Source organism: Talpa occidentalis, unplaced genomic scaffold (genome assembly GCF_014898055.3).
Source record: "Talpa occidentalis isolate TD23 unplaced genomic scaffold, MPIMG_talOcc4v2.1 talOcc4.11, whole genome shotgun sequence".
Lineage (NCBI taxonomy): Eukaryota > Metazoa > Chordata > Mammalia > Eulipotyphla > Talpidae > Talpa > Talpa occidentalis.
The window spans coordinates 19,028,075-19,053,158 of NW_023601104.1; the positions used below are offsets into that span (position 1 = coordinate 19,028,075).

The following is a 25,084-nucleotide window of genomic DNA, read 5'->3' on the forward strand; positions in this document are numbered from 1 at the left end:
CCGGTGGAAAGGAATACCTTGGCTAAAGTTGTGTATCAGATGTTTGAGAATTTGGAACAACAGACTAACAGGATAATGCAATCAGGTGTGGCTGTTGCTAAATTTGGCCTGCTGGAAATAGATTAGAAAAAGCTGAGAGCAATTAATTGCCAATTGAAAGCATTATGGGAAAGTCCAGGGCGTCCTTAGCTGCATAAGAAAAGGCTCTTGTCTCCTGCAGGAGGGCAGAAAAAGCTGAGCACCAGACTCTGGACTTGGCGATCAGCGTTGAGACGCTCCAACGAAGGTTAAGCTCCCAGCAAAAGGTCTGCCGTACCAAGGTAAGGGCCTAAACAGGACAAGATTGGGTCCTTGCCATGTGGAATAGGAGGCAGGGGGCCAGCCGCTTCCAAGTTGTAGTTTGTGTAATGTTGTGGCCTTTTAGGAAAAAAAGGGAATTTCAAGGGTGGATTAAATTGAGCTTTTTGGCATATTGTTTTCCATAAAAGGCCTGATATTAAGTATTTTCAACTATATAGACCAATTGTTCTTTGTTGCAACTAAATTCTGCTGTTGTAGCTAAAAACAGACAATCCATAAATGAGGAAGCATAGCTGCGGTCCACTAAAACTGTATTTATGCACATTGAAATTTGAATTTTATGATTTTCACGTCACAAAATGTCTTAAAGAACGTTAAAACAATTCACTGAATAAATTTTAAAGATTCTACTAGCTTTATTCGACAATTCATGAAATGGGCACCATCCAGTGTAGCAGAGAGAATGGAGCTCTGTGGAGCTGCACATAATGACAGACTTTTATAGGCGAAGAAGCAGGACGAAAGAAGTTAGAGTAGACAAAAAGCAGGTCGGTTATGGCAAGTTTCCTTTAGGGGATGGTCAGGCCTTAGGCTGATCACTTCACTCATGCTGACCAGGTGATTCTCGATTGACTGATTTAAGAATGCATTTTGGGGAGAGCCAAAACTGTAAATAAAGTAAATTAAATCTTGGTTTGGTGACATGAAGCTTAGTATAAAAGGCTCCATTTTGAGGCTGTTGTCTTGTTTTTAACAAATATAAAAACCATTCTTAGCTTGCAGATGGTACAAACACAGATGGTGGGTGGGATGCAGCCCTCTTCCTCTTTGCTCTTCCTGTTCTAGAATATACTTAGGCTAATATTAACATGTGCTCTAGCTTTCTTTCAGTTCATATTGGCATGCTACATCTTTTTCCATTGTTTTTATTGGTGTGTGTTAAAGTATTTTTTGTGGGCAGCATATGTTTGGGGCTTGCTTTTTCACGCAATCTAGTTCTGCCTTTGAATTGAAGCATTCAAACTAGGGATTCGTAAGCTGCAGTCCTGTGGACTGCCTGTTTTGTAAATGTTTTATTGGGCTGCAGTCACCCTCATGCATTTATATAGGGCCTGTGGCTGCTCTTTTACCACAAAAGTAGAGTTATGTACTTGGGACACAAACTTCCTAGCGAGTGAACTTTAAATAATTACTGTTTGGACTTTTTTAGAAAGCTAGCTAACCTCTGGTTTAAATCCTTTACATTTAGTGCATTTATTGCTAAGGTTTGTTTTAAGTCTACCATCTTGCTATTCTGTCCTCCATGCCCTCTTTTTTATGGGGGGGCACAGGGAGTCTTTTGATTGAGTACTTTTTAAAAATAATTTTGTCTATTTCCTTTCTTGGCTCATAATAGTTATAACTTACTGTGTTGTTTGACTTTAGAGTTTATAGTATGTATCTTTATCACAATCTACCTGCAAGTCGTACCCCGCTTTATAGTGTAAACTTTACAATACAGTTCTCTGTTCTCTGTATAAGTTGGATTTTTTTTTTTAAGAATCCAGATATAAGTAAAATCATACTGCACTCTTTTTCTTTTTTAAACATTCTTGTTTATTTTGTCACAACATGGGACTTCTCCCCGAAGGTGCAGTGACCATAGTTTTCCTACCACCAAAGTGCCCACAGCCCCCCACCATACCAGCCCCCCACCATACCGCCACACTCCTCCGTGCTCCTCCCCCGCCCTGCCCGGTTCTCTGCTCTCCCTCCCATCCTGACTGTCTCAGATCTACAGTCTGCTTTCTAGGGTCAGTCTTACAGTTTGTCTTTGATCCTTGATTTCTCTAGATTCCACATATAACTGAAACCATCTGTTATTTATCTTTGTTCTTCTGGTTCACTTTGCCTATAATCTTTCCAGTTCCACCCATGTTACTGTAAATGGCATGAGTTTATCTTTTTTGATTGCTGAGTATTCCATTGTGTATATGTACCACATCTTCTTGATTCACTCATCTGTTCTGGGGCATTTAGGTTGTTTCCAACCTTATTGTTTGTGGGTTTTTTTGTTTTGTTTTTTTATGGGCCATCCTCTCAGATATGAGGTGGTATCTCATTGTGGTTTTGATCTGCATTTCCCTGATAATCAGTGATGATGAGCATCTTCTCATATGTCTGTAGCTATCTACATGTCTTCTTTGGAAAAATGCCTATTCAACCCATTTAGTATAAAAGGTTATTTGGGTTTTTTTTGTTGATTTGTATAAGCTCTTTGTAGATCTTTGATATCAATCCCTCATCAGATGTATAGTGTGCATATATTTTTTCATTTAGTAGGGTGTCTCTGTTTTGGTCACTGTCTTCTTTGCTGTAGAGAAACTAAAAGTTTAATATAGTCCCATTTGTTCATTTTTTTCCTTTATTTCCCTTATTCCTGGAGATGAGTCTGCAAATATGTTTCTGAAATTTATGTCATGGAGTGTTTTCTTCTATGCATTTTCTGGTTTCAGGTCTTACATCCAAATCTTTTACCCATTTTGAGTTGATTTTTGTGGATTGTGTGAGATAATGGTCTACTTTCATTCTTTTGCATGTGGCAGACCAATTTTCCCAGCACCATTTCTTGAATAGTCTTTCCTTTGTCATATATTAGTTGTCCATTACTGCATGGTTTTGCTTCTGGGCTCTCAATTCTGTTACATTGGGCTGTGTGTCTATTTTTGTTCAAGTACCAGGCTGTTTTAATTATTATGGCTTTATAGTATAATTTGAAGTCCAGAAGTGATACCTCCATTTTTTCCCTTTTTAGTCAAGAGAGGTTTGGCTCTTCGAAGTGTTTTGTGGTTCCATGTAACTTTTAGTAATCTTTGTTCTACTTCTTTGAAGAATGCCATTGGAATTTTTATTGGGATAGCATTGAATCTAGAAATTGCTTTGTGTAGAATGGCCATTTTGACAATGTTGATTCTTCCAACCATTTGTGTCTTCTGTTTCTTTTAATGATGTTTTATAATTTTTCTTGTAAAGGTCCTTCACCTCCCTTGTAAGGTATTTAATTATTTTGTGTGAGATTGTAAATGGGGTGGCTTTCTTAATTCTTCTTCTAGTTCACTGTATATAGAATGGCAACTGATTTTTTTTTATAAATTTTATTTTTATATTCCCCATACAATTGCAACCCCCTTATTTTGACCCCAATCCTTCCCCTCCCCTCCATAGAGTGTCTCTGGTTCATAGTTGTTTGTTGATTTTGATTTTTACTTTCTTATAGTTATTCTGGCAACTGATTTTTGTGTGTTGATTTTGTATCCTGCCACTTTGCTGAACTGGTTTAATGTTTCAGTTAGCTTTTCCATGGAATCTTTGGGTTCACTATATTATCATATCACATGCAAATAATGATAGCTTTACTTCATTCCCAAATTCGATTCCTTTTATTGGTTGCTCTTGCCTAATTGCTCTTGCTAATACTATTTTGAATTGTAGTGATGAGAGTGCACATCCTTGTCTTGTGCCAGATATTAGTGGAAAGGCTTTCAGTTTTCCACCATTGAGAATGATACTAGCTGTGGATTTAGCCTATCTGACTTTTACTTTAAGATAGGTTCCATTTATCCCCAGTCTTTCAAGTGTTTTCATCATAAATGGATGCTGAATCTTATCAAATGCTTTCTTGGCATCTATTGATATTATGTGGTTTTTTTCTCTCCTTTTTGTTGATGTGTTATTTTATATTGATTGATTTTTCAGATGTTGAACCATACTGATGTTACTGGTATAAATCCCACTTGGTCATGGTGTATAATCTTTTAATGCATTGTTGATTCAGTTTGCTCAGATTTTATTGAGGATTTTTGTGTCTGTGTTCATTAGGGAGATTGGTCTGCAGTTTTCTGTCTTTGTGCTAGCTCTCTTTAGTTTTTGATATTAGAGTAATGTTGGCCTCATAAAATGTGTTTGGAAGAATTCCTCCTTTCTTGATTTTTTTTTTTTTTTTTTTTTTTTTTTTTTGAAAAAGTCTGATCAGGATAGGTATTAGTTTGTGTTTGAAGGTTTGGCAGAACTCACATGTGAGCCATATGGCCCTAGACTTTTGTTTTTTTGGGAGAGTTTTGATTGCTCTTTCAAGTTCCTTGTTGTAATTGGTTTGTGCAGGTTTTTCTTCCCTATTCAGTCATGGATAATTTTATAATACTAATAATCTGCCCATTTCATCTAGGATTTTGTTTGCATATAAATGCTGATTTTGTTGCATATAATTGATTGATTTTGTTTGCATATAAATGTTTATAGTAATCACTTATTAGCCTCTGAATTTCTGTGTCTGTTGTAACTTCTTTCATTTTTGATCCTATATATTTGAGCTTTCTCCTGTGGTTTCTTAGTATTCCTAGCTAAAGGTTTGTCTATTTTCAAAGAACCAGCTTTTGGTTTCATTGATCTTTTGAATTGTCTTTTTTTATTTCTATTTCATTTATTTCTGCTCTTCTATTTCTTTCTATTAGCCTTTGGATTTTTTTGTTTTTTCTACTTCCTTGAGATGGGAGACAAGGTTGGTTGTTTGGGCTCTTTATAGTGTCTTAATGTGGGCCTGTATTGCTATATTCTTACCTTTTAGAACTGCTTTTGCTGCATCCCATACATTCTGAAAGGTTATTTCTTCATTGTCATTTGCTTCAAGGTATTTTTTTGATTTTTCTTTAATTTCCTCATTAACCCAGTGGTCGTTCAGTAGTGTATTAATCAGTTTCCATGTGTATATTATTCAGTTTCCATTAAAGTATTCCCTTGTTTTCTTTTTGTAGTTGATTTCTAGCTTGATACCTTTATGGTCAGAGATGATATTTGGCATGATTTCTATCTTTATGAATTTGTTGATGTTCATCTTGTGACCCAATGTGCAGTCAATTCTAGGGAATGAGCCATGTGCACTTGGGAAAAATGTGTATTCAGCTTTTGTCTGGCTCTTTGTTTAGGGCAACTGTCTTCTTATTTACTTTCTGTCTTGTTGATCTGTCCATTGGTAAGAGTGGGGTATTGAAGTCTCCACCCAAGTATGTATTTTCTCCAATGTCTTTTCAAATTTGACAGTAGTTGTCTAATGTATTTTGGTGCTCCTTTATTTGGTGAGTATATATTGATGAGTGTTATCCCGTTGTATTCCCTAGATTATTATACAGTGCTCATCCCTGTCTCTTACTATCTTTTAAAGCTGGAAACCTATTTTGTTTAATATAAGTATGGGTGTTTCTGTTTTCCTTTGGGTGCCATTTGCTTGCAGGATTGTTTTCCATCCCTTTACTTTCAATCTGTTTGTCCTTGGTGTGTAGGTGTTTCCTGGAGGCAGCAGAAGGTTGGATTCTGTTTCTTAATCCGGCTATATACTGTGTCTTTTTTTAACTATATAAAAATTTTATGGCAATATTAAGTTGTTTTATTTATAGATATTTTGAATCATTGTTCATTTTTGCACAGTTTGCTTTCTCCTCTCAGATGTTGTCCCCTTAAAATTCCCATCACCAATTCACCCTTAGTCCCTTGTGCTCTTCCCTCTTGTTTTGATCCCTGCTCTCCCCTGTGGAATGTCGCTGATTTAGTTGCCTGTTAATTTTGTGGGATTTTTTAATTATTCTTTTCTTGATCTGTTATTTGGCTCCCTATATTCCTGCTATAAGTGAAACCATCCAATATTTTTCTTTTTCCTTCTGGCTTATTTCCCTGAGCATAATCCCTTCCAGCTCCATCCATGTTGCTGCAAATGGCATTAGTTTATCTTTTTGATGGCTAAATAGTTTTCCATTGTGTACATATACCACATCTTCTTGATTGGCCATCTATTTTTGGGCATTTGGGTTGTTTCCAAGTCTTAACTATTGTAAATAGTGCTGCAGTAAACATGGGGGTGCAGGTATCCTTTTAAGTTAATGTTTTTGTGTCCTTTGGATAGATTCCTAGGAGTGGAACTCCTGGGTCATGTGGTAGCTCCATTTTTAGTAGTTTAGGAACCTCCACGATCATAGTGGTTGGACCAGTTTGCATTCCCACCAGCAGTGTAGGAGAGTTCCTTTTCCTCCACAATCCTCCCCAACATTTGTTTTGCCTGTTTTTTTAATGTGTGCCACTCTCACTGGTGTAAAGTGGTATTTCATTGGTTTTGATTTGCATTTTCCTGATTATAAGTGAGGTTCAACGTTTTCATATACCTATTGGCCATTTGCATTTCCTCTTTGGAGAGGTGTCTTTTTAGTTCTTCTGCCCATTTTTTTTTTTTTGACTGATTGTTTACTTTGCTTTTCTTGTCCTGTGAGCTCTTCATAGATCTTTATGATCAGTCACTTATCAGTTGTATTGTGTGCAAAAATTTTCTCCCAATCAGTAAGGTGTCTCCGTGTTTTGGTTAGTGTCTCTTTTGCTGTGCAGAACCTTCTGAGTTTTATGTAATCATGGTGGTTTATCTTTTCTTTCACTTTCTTTGCTTTGGGGGATGTATCTTTAAAGATGTTACTGAGATGTATGTTGTGTAGTGTTTTGCCTGTATTTTCTTCTATATATTTTATGGTCTCAGGTCTTAATTCAAGTCGTTTATCCATTTTGAGTTGGTTTTTCTGCATGGTGTGAGGTAGTAGTCTAGCTTCATTCTTTTGCATGTAGCAGTCCAGTTTTCCCAGCACTATTTGTTGAACAAACTGTCCTTGTTCCACTGCATATTCTTTGCTCCTTTGTCAAAGATTAATTGTCCATAAATATGTGGGTTTATTTCTGGGTTTCTATTCAATTCCATTGGTCTGTGTGTTTTTGTTCCAGTACCATACTATTTTATTATACTTTGTAGTATAGTTTGAAATCAGGGAGTGTGACACCTCCATTCTTTCTTTTTAGTCAGGAGACCTTTGGCTATTCGAGGCTTTTTGTGGCTTCATATGAATTTCATCAATATTTGTTCTATTTCTTTGAATAATGTCATTGAAATTTTTATCGGAATAGCATTGAATCTGTAAATTGCTCACAGTAGGATGGCCATTTTAATATTCCTCCAATCCATGAGCAAGGGATGACTTTCCATTTCTTTGTGTCTTCTGTTTTTGTTTTTGTTTTTTTTAAAGATTTATTTATTTATTTATACAAAGCACTGGGTACAGTCAGAAGCGCAGGAGGGTGAGAGAATTCACCAGAGCGGAGAGTAGAACAGGCAGAGTGACAAACTACACTGCTGAGGGGAGCAGCGGGCGGCAGGAGAGGTCTGCACGCCATGTGGGACCCTCCCTGGTGGCCGGGGATCGAACTGGTGCTGCAGAGGCTGCTGGCAGCTTCGCAACCCAGTGCTCAACTGCTGAGCCACCAGGGAAGCCCACTTCTTCTGTTTTTTTAACAATGTTTTATAATTTTCTTTATATAGGTAACTCACCACCTTTGTTAGGTTTATTCACAGGTATTTGGGGTTTTTTGTTTGTTTCCATAGTAAATGGGATGTTTTCTTGATTTTCTTCTTCAGATTGATTGTTTACACATAGGCTACTGATTTTTGTGTGTTGATTTTGTATCCTGCTACTTTACTAAATTGTTTTATTAATTACTTTGTGGCATGATTAGGGTTGTCTATATTATATCATCTGCAAAGAGTAGTAGTTTTACTACTTCTTACCCTGTTTGGATTCCTTGCATCTCTTTCTCTTGTCTTAGTGCTCTGGCTAGGACTTCCAGTATTATATTGAAAAGCAGTGGCAAGAGTGGACATCCTTGTCTTGTTCCAGATCTTAAGGGAAAGTCTTTCAGCTTTTCACTGTTGAGAATAATAATGGCTGTAGGCTTGCCGTATATGGCTTTTATATGTTAAGGTATGTTCCTTCTATCCCGAGAATTTCAAGGGCCTTAATCATAAATGGATGTTGAACTTGGTCAAATGCTTTCTCAGCATCTATTGATATGATTATATGGTTTTGATTTTTCTTATTGTTTATGTGTTGAACCATCCATGTGTCCCTGGAATAAATCCCACTAGTTCATGGTGTGTTATCTTCTTGATGCATTGTTGGATTCTGACGGCTAGGATTTTATTGAGGATTTTTGGATCTATATTCATTAGAGAGATTGGTCTGTAGTTTTCTTTTTTGTGTTTTCTTTGGTTTTGGTATTAGTGTAATTTTGTATTTTTTTTTTTTTTTTTTTTTTTTTTAGATTTATTTATTTATTTATTTATTTACTTATTTATTTATTTATTTATTTATTTATACATGCACTGGGTATAGTCAGAAGCACAGGAGGGTGAGAGAATTCACCAGAGCCAGAGCAGGGAGCAGAGCAGGCAGAAGGACCGAAGTACACTGCTGAGGGGAGCAGCGGGCAGCAGGAGAGGTCTGCATGCCTGTATTAGTGTAATTTTGATTTCATAAAACATATTTGTCAGTATTCCTTCCTTCTCAAATTTTTGAAAGAGTTTGTGTAGGATAGGCACTAGTTCATTTCTGAATGTTAGAATTCATTTGTGAAGCTGTCTGGTCCTGGGATTTTGTTTTGGGGGAGGGTTTTGATTACTGTTTCAATTTCAATGCTTGCAATTGGTCTGTTTATGTGTTCTATTTCTTCTATATCTAGCTTTGGATGATTGTATAGTTCTAGGAATTTGTATCTTCTAAATTGTTGAACTTGTTTGCATATAACTGTTCATAGTAATCTCTGATTATTCTTTTGATTTCTGCTGTAATTTCTCCTTTTTTATTTATTATTCTATTTATTTGTGTTTTCTCCTCTTTGTTCTTTGTGATTCTGGCTAGAAGTTTGTCTATTTTATATTTTTGAAGAACCAACATTTGATTTCATTGATATTTTGGGTTGTTTTTTTAATTTCTATTTTGTTTATTTCTACTTTGATTTTTATTGTTTCCTTCCTCCTATTGGCTTATGGGTTTTGTTGTTGTTTGTTGTTCTTTTTCTATATACTGTCTTTTTATTGGTGAGTTCAGACCACTAACTTTAACAGTGATTATTCACACATAAGTGACATTGCCATTTTGTTCATAGCTCTGTGGCTCCATTTAATTCCTTAGTTCTTTGTGTTGGTTCCCCTTTCTAGTTTAGCTCCCAAGACTTCTCTTAATACTTCTTGAGGGGGTGGTTAATGGATGCAGATACCTAAGCTTTTTTTTAAGAAGGTTCTTATCTTTCTCGCATACAGGAAAGAGAGCCTTGCAGAATAAAGTACTCTTGGCTGGCTTTTTTTTCTTGGAATATTTTGAATAGTTCATTCTGTTCTCTTCTTGCCCTAGTGGTTCTTTAGAGAGATCTAATGTTAGTCTAATAGGTGTTCCTTTATAGGTTATCTGTTTCTTCCACCTCATCAACTTCATTATTTTTCCTTTGTCTTGGGCCCTTGGGAGTTTTACTGTTAAGTGTCTTGGTGTATTTCTTCCTTTCATCTGAGTATCTAGGTGTTAATTTTGCAGCTTGTATATTTATATTCATTTCCTTCTCGAAATTTGGGGAGTTCTCCTCCCCTATTTCCCTAAAGAGATTCTCAGTTCCCTTGTCTCACTCTCCTCTTTCTGGGATTTCCTATGATTCTTATATTTCCTTTCTTCATGGTGTCAATTCTCGAAGTATCGCTTCATTTCTCCCCTTTGTTTCTCTTTCCTTTCTCTTTTTCATCTTTGAGATCACTGTTTTATTCTTCTATTTAATTTCTTTTACTTCCATGGCTTTCTCCACTCAAAGTTTCTTCACTCAGTTTCTTTACAGTGAAAGAAACTAGGGCCTCCCTGGTGGGTTAAAGACACAGCAGTAGCACGGTATCACCAGCCACTGCAGCATGAGCTCGATCCCAGGCGGGCCAGAAGCTAACCCACATGGCTCAGCAGACCTCTACTGTTTCTCCCACTTCTCCTCTCAGCAGTGTATTTCAGTCAATCTGCCTGTTCTGCTCCCCACTCTGGCAAATTTTCGTTTTTAATTGCTGTGTAGTATTTCATTGTATAAATATACAACCTCTAAAGCAATTCATCTGTTATTGAGCATTTACATTGCTTCCATAACTTAACTATTGTAAATAGTGCTGCAGTGAACACAGGAGCTCATATTTTGCTGCAATTTAGTGTTTTTGCATTAAATAGATACCTAGGGGTGTTTGCTGAAGCATCTTCATATTGTTATGCTTAGTGGCTGGACAGATCTACATTCCCATCAGCAGTGCTCAGAGGTTCCTTTTTCTCCACATCCTTGCCAACAGTGTTGTTTCTAGTCTTTTTGATATAGGTCATTCTCTACAGGTGTGAGATGATATTGTGGTTTTGATTTGCACTGTGACAGGTGATAATGAACATTTTTTTGAAGACACTGTTCTTTTATTGTATATTATTGGATGCTTTGTAATAAATTGATCACATATAGTCAACAAGTCCATATGTATGGATATATTTCTTGGTGGTCTGTTCTGTTCCATAGATCTATATATCATTTTATGTGAAAACCAGACTGCTTTAATTCCTATAGCTTATTGTATGAAATTAGGAAGTGTAAAACTTCCACCTTTTTCTTCTCAAGATTGCTTTGGCTATTTGATGTCTTTTGTCTATTTTACATACAAATTTTAAATTGTTTTTCTATTTCTGTGAAAAGTGCTAATGAAATATTTAACAGAGATTGCATTGAATCTATATTTAACTTTGGGGAAAATGGACATTTTAACAACATCCTTTTAGTCTATAAGCACAGATTAGCTTTCCATTTGTGTCTTCAGTAGCTTTCATCAGTGTTTTATAGTTTTCAGTATACAGGTCTTTCACCTCTTTGGTCAAATTAATTAATGGGTGTTTTATTACTTTTTATGTAATAGTAAATGGAACTGTTTCTTTAATTTCTCTTACATTTTATTTTTAGTGTAGAGAAATGCAAAAATTATTTTTGTATACTGATTCTATAAGCTAACTCCAGACAGTCTTTTTCATAGCATCTTTAGGATTTTCAACATAAAATATGTCAACTGCAATAAAGACAGTTTACACTTCTTCCTTCTTGATCCGAGTAATTTTTTTCTTGTCTAACTGCTCTGAATAGACTTAAATACTAAGCTGAATAAAAGGGACCAGAGTGAGAATCTATATCTTGTTCTGAATCTTAGAGGAAATGTTTTTGGTTTTCTGCAAGTGATTATGATGGTAGTTGTTGCCTTGTCATATATGGCCTGCATTATGTTACGGTATACCCCTAGGGCTACACTCAGTTTATTGAGAAATTTTATCAAATGGCCATTGAATCTTTTTCAGCTGCTTTTTCTGCACTTAGAGGATCATATAATTTTCATCAACTTTATTAACATTGTAATTGAAAATTGATCAATTTGCAGATATTAAACTGTCCTTGCATACTGGAATGGATACAACTTGGTTAGTGTAAATGATCCTTTCATTATATTGTTGAAGGAAGTTTGCTAAGATTTTAAAGATTTTTATGTCTATATTCATCAGGAATATTTGCCTACATTTATCTTGTAGTACCCTTCTCTGGTTGTGGTATCAGGGCAATGCTGGCTGTATATAAGAAGATTGGAGAGTTTGAGAAGAATATTTCACCTTCATTTTTGTAACACATTTTTCACTGAGAGAGGAATTGCAGGTTGATAGTGGAGCAACATCTTTAAAGTCTTGGAAAAGAAAAAAGCATTTGTTTTTTCCTAGTATATGTTAACCAATTATAATAGTTTCAAGTATATAACAATGATTTGCTATCTGAATACATCAAGTGATCACCACATTAAGTCTAGTTAACATCAGTCACCATACAAAGCTAATTTTTTTTTAAAGGTTTACTTATGCATCCAAGAGCTGGGGTACAGGCCAGAGATGTGGGAGGTGAGAGGTCCCACCAGAGACAGAATGGGGAACAGAACAGGCAGACTGACTGACACAGACTGCTGAGGGGAGCCAGCAGGCAAGACAGGAGAGGTCTGCCTCGCCATGTGGGTTTCTCCCTGGCAGCCCAGGGATCGAACTCATGCTGCAGAGGCTGCGGATTGCTTCATAGTGTGGTGCTTAACCCCTTGTGCCACCAGAGAGGCGCAAAGCTAATATAATAGTATTAATTTATCCCCTGTGCTGTATGCCCATGACTTATGACCAGAATTTTTTATTTCATGAGCCCTTATACCTATTTCATGGTCTTACATCTCATCCCTCTGGCAACCATCAATTCTTTACATCTGAGTCTATTTGTGTGTTTGCCATTTTTTCTTTTTTTTTTGTACTGTCATCAGCATTTTTTATTTTCTATTTTGCAGGTCTTTTATTGGGGTTCACCAGACATATGGCAGGCAGGGGTGCTGGGGGGCCGGGAGGCTGGCAGTCCTCCCAGCCCCCAGCAAATCCTCACTCTATCTGGGCTCTCTGGTGTTCTCTGCTTCTGCTTCTCGTGGTTCTCTTTCGGCTTCTGCTTCGGCTTCTCCTGGCGTCCCCTTGACGCTGCCCTTAAAAAGCACAGTCTTAGCACAGGTGTACCTACTTCAGGTGCCCGCCATCAGGCACGCATTCAGGATCACAGGGTTCCCACATCTATCCTGATGGCGGGAGGGCAGAAAAGCCTGATTTTTCTTTACCCTACACCAACTAATTTAAAAATTAGTTGCATCTCTGTTTATTTATTTATTTTTTTAAATAATAAATTTTATTTTTATATTCCCCCATACAACTGCACATGCCCCATTCTGACCCCAATCCCTCCCCTCCCGGCCCCCACCCCCCAAAAAGTGTCTCTGGTTCATAGTTTTTTGTTGATTTTGATTTTCACTTTCTTATAGTTATTCATTTTCCTGATCCCTTATTTAAGTTCTCTAGATTCCTGCTATGAGTGAGACCATCCGGTATTTTTCTTTTTCTTTTTGGCTTATTTCGCTGAGCATGATCCCTTCCAGTGCCATCCATGTTGCTGCAAATTGCATGTGTTTATCTTTTTTGAATGCTGAGTAATATTCCATGGTGTATATGTACCACATCTTCTTGATCCGGTCATCCATTTTTGGGCATTTGGGCTTTTTCCAAAGCTTAGCTATTGTAAATAGTGCTGCTATAAACATAGGGGTGCAGGTGTTCTTTGGAATTGATGTTTCTGTGTCCTTTGGGTAAATACCTAGGAGTGGAATTGCTGGATCATATGCCATTTTTTCTTTAAGATTTATTTTTATACAAGAGCTGGGGTACAGGCCAGAGGCGCAGGAGGGTGAGAGAATTCACCAGAGACAAAGCGGGGAGCAGAACAGGCAGATGACCGAAATACACTGCTGAGAGGAGTGGTGGGCGAGATAGGAGAGGTCTGCCATGCCATGTGGGTATCACCCTGGCCGGCTGGGGATCGAACCCGCACTGCAGAGGCTGTGGACAGCTTCACAGCACTGCACTCAACCTGCTGCACCACCGGGGAGGCCCTGTTTGCTTTGTTTTTTAGATTCTACTGGGTATTTGTCTTTGTCTAATTTATTTTAATAAGCATAATCCCTCTAGTTCCACTATGTTGTTGCAAATGGTAGGATTTCAATTTTTTATAGCTGAAATAGTACCCCCCTGCATATTGCTACATATACATATGACATCTTTAAACAGTTACCTATTGATGGGCATTTGAGTTGTTTTCAATTCTTGGCTATTGAACAGTCAACTTGGGAGTGCATACATTTCTTTGAATTAGTGTTTTGTATTTTTCAGGTAAATAACTAAAAGTATGACAACTAAATGATTTGGAACTTCTATTTTTAATTTTGTGATGACTCTCCATACTGTTTTCCACAGTTGTTACTGTACCAATTTACATTCCCACCAGTGTACAATGATTCTCTTCTGTCAGTATCCCTCCACACTTGTTGTCTTTTGTATAATAATCATTCTCACAGTGATGAGGTGCTATCTTCTGTGATTAGATTTGCATTTCCCTAGTAACAGATGATGAACATCTTTTCCTGTGTCTATTGGCCACTTGTATGTCGTCTTTGGAGATGTGTCGATTCAGATTCTCTATTTTTTTGAGTTATTTTTTTATTTTTATAGGTTCTTTTTTTTTTTTTTTTTTTTTTTTAAGATTATACAAGAACCTGGGCACAGGGCAGATGTGCAGGAGGGTGAGAGGAACAGAACAGGCAGACTGACTGAAATACACTGCTGAGGGGAGCAGCGGGTGAGACAGGAGAGGTCTGCTAGCCATGTGGGTTGCTCCGAGGCCGGCGGGGATCCAACCGGCACTGCAGAGGCTGTGGACAGCTTAACAGTGCTGCACTCAACCACCTGCGCCACCAGGGAGGCCCTTATAGGTTCTTTATTATATTAATCCCATCAGATAATATCTCCTCCCATTGAGTATGGTATCTTTTCATTTTGATACTAGTTCTTTTTTAAGATTCATTTATTTATGCATGGTGTAGGCCAGAGGCGTGGGGGGTGGGGGACAGTAGTAAAAGGATTCACCAGAGACAGAGTAGGGAGCAGAACAGGCAGATTGACTGAAATACACTGCTGAGGGGAGAAGAGGGAGTAACAGTAGAGGTCTGCTGAGCCATATGTGTTAGCTCCCTGGCCTGCCAGGGATCGAACTCGTGCTGCAGTGACTGGCAATAACTTCCTATTGCTGTGTCTTTAACCCCTGTGCCACCAAGGAGGCCCCTAGTTTCTTTTCACTGTAAAGAACTTTGCGTGAAGAAACTTTTTGATATTGTCTTATTTATTATTCCTTTTGTTTCCCTTGCCATTGGAGTTGAATCCCCAAAGACATTTTTAAGGCCAATGTCAAGGGACATAATGCCTATGTTTTTCATGAAATACATCCAAGTTGTTAAACCATTTTGAATGAATTTCTGTGCATGGTATTAGGTAGTAGTTTTGTTTTTTGTATATGGCGCTCCAGTTTTCCCAGCACCATTTACTGATGAAACTTTCCTTACTCCATTATATGCTCTTGGCCCCTTTGTTGTAAATTATTTGTCCATATACATGTGGATTTATTTCTGGGCTCTCAGTTCTGTTCTACTGATGTGTGTTGTCCTTTAATTCCAGGACTAAGCTATTTTAATTGCTATCATCTTGTAGTATAGTTTGAAGTTGGGGAGTATGGTAATTCCATTTTGTGCTTTTTTCTCTTGGCTATTTGGGTCTTTTGTAGTGCCAAGTCAATATGATCTTTGTTTTATTTCTATGATTAATTCCACTAGGATTGCACTATGTGATTAATTCCATGGTGATTGCAGTGAATCTATATATTGCTTTAAGTAACAGAGCCTTTTTTTTTAAAGATTTATTTATTTATACAAGAACTGGGGTACAGGCCAGATTCGTGGAGGGTGAGAGGATTCACCAGAGAAAGAGCGGGGAACAGAACAGGCAGACTGATGAAATACACTGCTGAGGGGAGCAGCGGGCGCGACAGGAGAGGCCTGCTGCACCATGTGGGACCCTCGCTGGCCAGCCGGGATTGAGCCAGCACTGCAGAGGCTGCGGACAGCTTCACAGCGTTGCGCTCAACCGCCTGCGCCACCAGGGGAGGCCCAACATAGCCATTTTAAAAATTTATTTATATCTTTTACATCATTGTGTAGTCCCCATAAAATCCCCACCACCCATTCATCCGTGAACTGTCACCATGGTCCCTTGTGCTCTTCCCTCCCCTGAGTAAGATAGCCATTTTAACACTGCTAATTCTTCATGGGGTATCTTTCCATTTCTTTTTGGCTTGTTTCTTTCAACAGTGGTTTATATTTTTCAGTGAATACATCTTTCACCTTTTTGGTTAACTTTGTTCCAAGTATTTAGTTCTTTTGCTGCAATTGTGAATGGAATTGGTTTTCTGATTTCTCTCTGCTAGGTTCATTATTTCAATATAGAAATGCAATAGATTTTGGTAATCTGCCACTTTGCTGTATCCATTATTTCTAATAGTTTTTACCCAGAGCCTTTGTGCTATCATGTCATCTGGAAATAGTGATTGTTTTACTTTTTCCTTTCCAATGTAGATACCTTGTTTACACCTCTTTTGCCTAAGTGGTTAACTTCTGACACTATATTAAATAACAGTGGTTAGAGTAGGCATCCTTGTCTTGTTCCTGATAGAGGAAAAGCTTTCAAGTTTCCACTATTCAGTATTATGTTAGCTGTAGGTTTATCATAAATGATCTTTATGATTTTTATTATGATCTTTATTATGTTCTATACCCATTTTGTTGAGAATTTTTATCATAAATGGATGTTGAGTTTTGTCATCTATTGAAATGATCATATGATTTTTGCTGTGGTATATCATATTGCACATATTTTTTTAATATTTTATATAATTCTTACATCATTTTTCATTTTTGCACAATGTATGCATTTTCATTTTGGTTATATTCCCCATAGAATTACACCCCTCCCTTATTTTTACCCTAATCCTTCCTCTCCCCACCACCCCCCACCGTAGTGTGTCTCTGGTTTATAGTTGCTTGTTGATTTTGATTTTTACTTTGTATTAATTAGTCTTTTTCATGGTCCCTTATTTAGGTTTCTAAATTCCTGCTATGAGTGAGACCATATGGTATTTTTCTTTTTCTTTCTGACTTATTTCACTGAGCATGATCCCTTCCAACTTCATCCATGTTGCTGCAAATTGCGTGTGTTTATCTTTTTTGAATGCTGAGTAATATTCCATGGTGTATATGTACCACATCTTCTTGATCCAGTCATCTATTTTTGGGCATTTGGGTTGTTTCCATAGCTTAGCTATTGTAAACAGTGCTGCTATAAACATAGGGGTGCAGGTGCCCTTTTGAATTAATGTTTCTGTGTCATTTGGGTAAATACGTAGGAGTGGAATTGCTGGATCATATGGAAGCTCTATCTTTAGTAGGTCCAGAAATCTCCACACAGCTCTCCATAGTGGTTGGACCAGTTTGCACTCCCACCAACAGTGCAGAAGAGTTCCTTTTTCTCCACACCCTCACCACATTTGCTGTTGTTAGTTTTTTTAATATGTGCCATTCTCACTGGTGTAAGATGGTATCTCATGGTAGTTTTGATTCGCATTTCCCTGATGACAAGTGATGTTGAATATTTTTTCATATGCCTGTTGGCCATTTGCATTTCCTCTTCAGAGAAGTTTCTTTTTAGCTCTTCTGCCCATTTTTTGACTGGATTATTTTCTTTGTTGTTGTTGAGTCTCATCAGCTCTTTGCAGATTTTTGTGATCAGTCCTTTATCACTAGTGTTGTGTGCAAAAATGTTCTCCCAGTTGGTGGGGTTTCTCTTTGTTTCTGTTATTGTCTCTTTTGCTGTGCAGAAGCTCTTTAATTTGATGTAGTCCCAGCTGTTTATCTTCGCCTTCACTATCACTGCTTTGGGTGATGTGTCTGTAAAGATGTCTTTGATGTGAATATCATGTAGTGTTTACTATTTAAGGCAGGGATATGAAAGAAAGTCAACCAAATTAGAAACTTCAGAAATGAAACTGGCCTGAGGATGACAGTCATAACAAAGCATAGTACTTGTAATAAATTTTTGATCCTGTTAAGTTCAATCGAAGTTTATAATAAAGGGGAAATGATACAAATGAAACAACCATGGCACATAGGACTTTAGAAATTATCCACTCTTCCCCTGCTTTTGTGCCCCAGGAAGGGGAAGGACAGAGGGTGCAGCAGTTGAGCTACCAGCCTAGAAGGTCCAATTCCAAGCCGCCTCACTAGAAGTTCTGAGCCATCACTGAACCCTTGTGTCTCACTAGTTTTCAGGCTGCCTTTTCACATGATTCTTTTTTGCTTAAAGATAGGAATTCCTACTTTTAAATGGCAACTGTTTGTTTTGACTAGGTCTGTAACTTTTTTATAGTAAGTATAAAGTTACCACATGAAAAATATAATAAAGTTCCTTACTACAATTGCTGGCAGTGTCTCACTTTAGGTCATTAACATATGCTTTATATATTTCAAGGCTCCTGTGTTGACTGCATATATATTAATAAGTATTACATCTTTTTCTTGTATTGATCCTTTTATATAATGTCCATCACTGTCTCTTGTTAGATTCTTTGCAATTTTTTTAATCACATAAAATTCTTTCTGCACATAAAGCCTATAGCATCTTTATAAAAATCTTCACGTAGAGAGCTACATTGTTCATGTACATCAGTACCCATTATTAAGTGATCCTTAATACTCTATAAAATCTAGTATCCTCAATTATAAATGCAAAGAAACATAAATTTTACTTTGAGCTGGTAAAAATAAAAATGATTATCTTAAAAGTTTCTGAGACAGTTTTCAGTATTTCACATCACACTGCACGAGACCACGGTTTGAAAGATGCTGTTCTCAGCTTGTGAACTTATGACTTCCTCTCTCCAGTATTCCCGAGTATTTACCTAAGGCATGATACAGTGACAAAGCATTAAAATTAACAATGGACTGACACAATGAACGCCATAATTACAGATTCTTGGCCATTTTATTCATTGAATTCAAGGTACATTCACTACTCGTATCTTTGCATGCATAAAAGCATTCCTCTGAAACAAAGGTCTATTGCCTACAAGCTTTTTAAATCTTTGGATCTTTTAACTAATGCTGTTTCTTTCCCTTTTCACTTTGTTCACAGCAAACTGCAGTTTTATTTAATTCAACAGATCCTTGATTAACTGTCAGTTTTCATTGGAAATGCTATATGCAAAAAGCTACAATTATAAATCCTTGAGTTCTTCGCCTCCCTGCTGTCACCATCCCTTTGTCTCTGTTCCTCCTTCCTAACCTCAGGGCCCTTATGGTGTTTAGCAATGTTCACTATTTTTTGGTAAGTATTTTACTTTATCAAGTTGTCTGCTATGTAAATATCCAGTATTTGTTGTAATTATTCTAAGTTGTTTTACTACACAATTCTCTCAAATATCCTCCATTTTGCTGCATTCATGAAAGCCCACCTGTCACTTCACCCCCATGCTTATTACTCACACAAGTGGGCTGATTGTAATGAGGAGCAGCAGAAACAGCAGTGCACAGATTTAAATCTGTAGTGACAATTCATCTATCCTGATGCTGAATAGAATTCCATAGTGTGTATATACCACATCTTCTTGATCCACTAGCCCGTTGATGAATATTTAGGATGTGTCCATGTCCTAGATGATTTAAAAAATGCTGCTGCTGTGAACATTGTAGAACAGGATTTTTGCATGCATGGTTTCACATACCTTGGCTTCCCACACCCAAGCGTGGGAATGCTCAGTTGCATTTCCATTTTTAGTTTTTTAAGGTAAATACAAGGTGCTTTCTATAATAGTTACACCTGGTTACATTCCATCAACAATATTTCTCAGCACACTTTCTAGCATTTGTTGGAGTTCTTTTGAGTACAAGTCATTTTCTTTCCACTTACTTTATTTTATATATTTTTTTACATTTTTCATTTTTGTACAATGTATGCATTTTCACCTCGGTTATAGTCCCCATGAAATTCCCACCCCCCATTCACCTGTGATCTATCACCATGGACCTCTGGGGAGTACGAGTCATTTTACGGTGTGAGATGGCATCTCATTAGAACTTTAACCTGTACCTCTCTTGTTGGGTACAATGATGGCCATTTTTCCTTATGTTTATTGGCCTTTTAGATATCCTCTTTGGTGAATCGACTGTTCGTATCAGTCGACTGTTCCCATCTGTCAATTGGCTTGTTAGCTTTTTTATTGTTGAACTGTGAGATTTTTATATATCTTGGCTAATCAGCCCCTTCTCAGCTACAAACTGTGTGAATACTTTCTCACATTCAATAGGGTTACTTTTTTTTTTTTTTAAAGATTTATGTATTCATATAAGAACTGGGGTACAGGCCAGAGGCATGGGGGGTGAGAAGATTCACCAGAGACAGAGCGGGGGGCAGAACAGGCAGACTGACAAAATACAGTGCTGAGGGGAGCAGTGAGCGAGTCAGGAGAGGTCTGGGGCGCCATGTGGGTTTCTCCCTGGCCAGCAGGGGGATTGAACTCGTGCTGCAGAGGCTGTGGACAGAGAGATTCATAGGTTGCATCTTAACCCCTTGCACCACCAGAGAGGCCCAGGGTTACTTTTTGATCTTGTATTTTCCTTCACTGGGTAGAAGTTTTTTAATTTGAGGTAATCCCAGTTGTTCATTTTTGTTGATTTCCTTTCATAAGGGTTGAGTCTCCAAAAACATCTATCATTCATGCCATGGAACATATCACCAGTTTTATCCTATATATTTTAGTGTTGTAGATCTTGGAGTTCATTTCTTTATATGGAGTTGGAAAGTGATCCAATTTCATTCTTTCTGTGGCTTTCCAACTTTCCCAGCATCACTTAGTAAAGAGACTGTCCTTCCCCATTGTATCATCATGCTGCTTTGTCACAGATTAGGTATTATGTACATGGACTTATTCCTGGGCTTTCAATTCTATTCCATTTTCTCTTCGTTTGTGCTGACCATATATATATTTTTTTTTTAAAGATTTCTTTATTTATACAAGCACTGGGTAGAGTGAGAAGCGCGGGAGGGTGAGAGAATTCACAGAGCCAGAGCGGGGTGCAGAATAGGCAGACTGATGAAATACACTGCTGAGGGGAGCAGCGGGCGGCAGGAGAGATCTGCGCGTCATGTGGGACCCCCCTCCGGTGGCCGGGGAGCAGCCGGGGGTCGAACCAGTGCTGCAGAGGCTGTGGGCAGCTTCGCAGCCCAGCGTTCAACCCCTGCGCCACTGGGGAGGCCCTGTGCCAAGTCAATATTGCCTTCAACACTGTTGTTTTATAGTAAAGCTTGAAGGCAGGTAAGGTGATACCTCCATTTCCCTACTTTTCCCTGCAGGTTTGCTGTTGCTGGCCTTTCGTGGTTCCAATTTTCAATATTTTTTTTGTTCAATTTCTTTGAGAAATATTGCTAGTATTTTGATGGGAATTGTGTTACATTTATACATTTCAGGCAGGATAGTCATTTTGATCACATTGATTCTTCCCATCCATAAGCATAGGATGATGTCACCAAGTCCTTTAATAACATATTGTAGTTCCTGTTGTAGAGGTCTTTTAGCAACTTAGTTATTTCTGAGGTATTTAGTTCTTTTTAAGCAATCATAAACTGAGTTATTTCCTTCATTCCCTTAGCTGCTTGTTCATTTTTGTATATAAAAAAAGCTGGAATTTTGTATGATTTTGTATGATTCTATAACCTGCCACTTAGCTGTATTCACTTATGGTTTCTAATAGCTTTTTAGTGGAGCCTTTAGGGTTTTCCAGATATATAGTCTTCTGCTAATAGAAAGTTTCATTTCTTTTGTGTCTTGAATTTTCTGTTTTTTGTTTTTTGCCTGAGAGCTCTGGCCAAACCTCTAATAAGTTAAACAGAAGTAGTGACATTGGGCATCTTTATGCCGTTGCTGATCTTAAGGAAAAAGCTTATAGTTTTTCACCATTAAGTATTGTCAGTTTGTAATAAAAAGGCCTTTATTATATTGACATAAATTGTTTCAGTTCCCATCTTGCATAGAGTTTTTAATCATAAATGAGTGCTAAATCTTATTAAATGCTCTCTCTATATCTACTGATAGTATATTTTTATATTTTCTTGGTATGATGTATTATATTTATTTACATTATTAATAATGTATCCTTGCATCCTTAAGATACATCCTACTTGATATTGATGTTCAATCTTTGTAATATACTGTTGAATTTGATTTACTAGTATGTTGATTTTTATGTCAGTGTTCATCAGGGATATTGGTCTATAATTGTGCTGTCTTTATCTGGTTTCAATACTAGAGTAAATTTAGTATCATAAAATGTATTAAGGAGCATTCCCTCTTGTATTTTTAAAAACAATTTGAGCAAGGTGGGTGTTCTTCTTTAAAAGTTTGGTAAGATTCATTTGTTAAGCAATCTGGCCCTGGTTGTTATTTCTTGGGTAGTTATTCTTGGATAGATTTTTTTTTTTTAATTGCTGTCTCAATTCCCATGTTTATAATTAGATGTGTTCAACGTCTGTTTCTTCCTGGGTTCGTCTTGGCAGTGTATAGTGATCTAGAAATTTGTCCACTTCTTCAAGGTTATCAAATTCATTGGCACAGTTGTTCATAGTAATCTTTGGTTTTTTGGTTTTTCTGTGCTATCTGTGGTGATTTCTCCTTTCATTGGTGATTCTGTTAATGTTTTTTCTTTGTTAGTCTAGTTAGAAGTTTGTCGACTTTATCTACCCAGTGTACCTAATCTTAATTGATTTTTTGGTATAGTCTTTTTGATCTATTTCCTTTCTTCTGATTTTTTTTTTCTTTTCCAAATTACTTTATGTATAGTTTTAGATTGTTAATTTGGAGGTTTTCTTACTGTCCTGTTTTGCAGTTACCTTTGTCTTAAGACTACTTTTGCTGCATCCCACAGATTCTGGTAGCTTGATCCTAGTTCTCATTCATGTCAAGGTATTTTGATTTACTTTCCTCTTTTAACCAATTGTTAATAAGCAGTGTATTTTTATTTATATATTTTTTACATTATTGTTCATTTTTAAACAATGTTTGCTTCCCACCCCTCAGGTGTAGTCCCCATAGAATTTCAAAAAAAAAATTTCCTTCCCCAAGGCACCCGTGCACCATCAGCTCAGTCCCCTGTGCTCCTCCCTCCCTCCCTCTGATCCCTCTCCCTCCTCCTCCCCTGCAGGATGTCTCTGGTTTATAAATGACTGTTTTTTCTTTGTTGTGTTTTGTACTGTTATAATTTTTTTACACTGATGTCTTATTTGGTTTCCCTATATTCCTCCTGTAAGTGAAACTATCCGATATTTTTCTTTTCTTTCTGGCTTATTTCACAATAAGCAGTGTATTTTCTAATCTCCATGTATTTCTATTTCTTGGCTTATTTCCTTAATGTTGATTACCACCTTTGTGGCATTATGGTCAGAGGGAGAGCTTGGTATAATTTTGATCTCTGTATTTATTGAAAATTGATTTGTGGGCCTCCCCGGTGGCGCAGGGGGTTGAGCGTCGCGCTGTGAAGGTGTCCGCAGCCTCTGCATGCGGGTTCAATTCCCGGCTGGCCAGGGAGAAACCCACATGGCAAGCAGACCTTGCCTGTCTCGCCCGTGCTCCGCTCAGCAATGTCCTTGGTCCGTCTGCCCGTTCTGCTCCCCGCTCTATTTCTGGTGAATTCTCTCACCCACCCGTGCCTCTGACTGTACCCCAGTTCTTGTATAAATAAATTTTAAAAATCTTTAAAAAAAGAAAGAAAATTGATTTGTGTCCCAATATAGTCTATTCTTGAAATGCACTTGAAGAAAATGTGTATCCTGTGGTTTTGGGGGTTGTCTATATGTGTCTGTTGAATCTATTGGTCTAACTCCTTACTGAAGGCTATTGTTTCCTTATTTATTTTTTTAAAGATATTTTTTAAGAGTTTTTTTTTTTTAAGATTTATTTATTTATTTATACAAGCACTGGGTATAGTCAGAAGCGCGAGAGGGTGAGAGAATTCACCAGAGCCAGAGGGGAGAGCAGAGGAGGCAGACTGACGAAGTACACTGCTGAGGGGAGCAGCGGGCGGCAGGAGAGGTCTGCATGCCATGCGGGGCCCTCACCCGGCGGCCGGGGATCGAACTGGCGCTGCAGAGACTGCGGGCAGCTTTGCAACCCAACGCTCAACCACTGTGTCACCAGGGAGGCCCTCCTTATTTATTCTTTCTTATTTGTCCATAGTTGTAAATGGGTTATTAAAAATTCCCCAGTGTTATCACTGTTGTCACTATTTTTTTTTAGTTCTCTCATTAAATGTCTTTGGCATCTTGGTGCTCCATTATTTGATGCATGTTTTTCATGTTGTAATGGACACAATCATAATGTCTCTTTTCCTTTTTTGAGTGGAAGTCTATTTTATCCATCATTAAGTATAGTTCCTGATTTTTTTAAATTTCTATTTAAAAACTGTCCTCCAGTTTTCAACTCCGTGCTTAGTTGGTAAGGTGGGTTCCTTGTAAACAGTAGAAACTTGGATTTTCTTTTGAAATTCACTCACCCACTCTACCTTTTGTTGAATTCAAGCCATTTCCACTTAAGATTATTAAAACATTAATTTTATTTTCTGAGACCTTATGTTTTGTTGAGGTTTTGTTTTACATTGTCTTGTTATTTCTATTGCTATTCAGTTCTGCTGAGGTTTATAACAGACTGTTCGTGTGAGCAGTTCCACATTCTGGTATCTGATACATCTGATGGAATACACTGTTATTCTTTTCCTTTGCTGTTACATGACCTGGGTGTTTATTACCTCCATGTCCATTGTCCTTTAGCTTTATAATAACCCTTTAAGACTTCATATTTGCCTTTGTGTTTACACATTTTTTGTTTTAGCTTTTCAGTGAAGCTCGTTACTCTTCTGTCTTAAAGGTTTCCAGCCTGGAATCCTTTATCCTGAAAGATTACAATTTAAGAACTTTAAATATCTCCAGCCAATCTTCATGTTTGTAACATTTCTACTGGGAAGTCCACTGACAATATGATTGATGTTTTCATATTTTTAGTATTCTGTCCTTGTATTTCAACAGCTTTGTTAAAATGTGTGTTGGTGTGTCTATGTGGTATTTTGTTTGGGACTCTTCGGGTCTCTTGGATCACAGCATTTGGTTTATTTCCCAGATTGAGATGGTTTTCCACAATTATTTCTTTAAATAAATTTCCATGTCTTCCTCTTCTCCTGAGATGCCTGTAATACACATTATTTCTCTGTAGGTTAACCAAAACCACTCTTACAGTATTCTCATTTGTTTTGATTCTTTTTTCAGTTTTGTGTCTCCAACACTGTTTGAAGCTCATTCATCTTCTA

General features: G+C 37.4%; 1 long non-coding RNA gene across 1 annotated transcript in view; it reads left to right on the top strand.

The window, feature by feature from the left end:
* Window positions 1–229: 229 nt before the first annotated feature.
* The window catches only part of LOC119238626 (uncharacterized), a 36,563-nt gene continuing 11,708 nt past the window's right edge, over window positions 230–25,084 (top strand). Inside the window, exon 1 of the long non-coding RNA XR_005123607.1 lies at window positions 230–320. This is a non-coding gene — a long non-coding RNA (uncharacterized LOC119238626). The remainder of the gene's footprint in view (window positions 321–25,084) is intronic.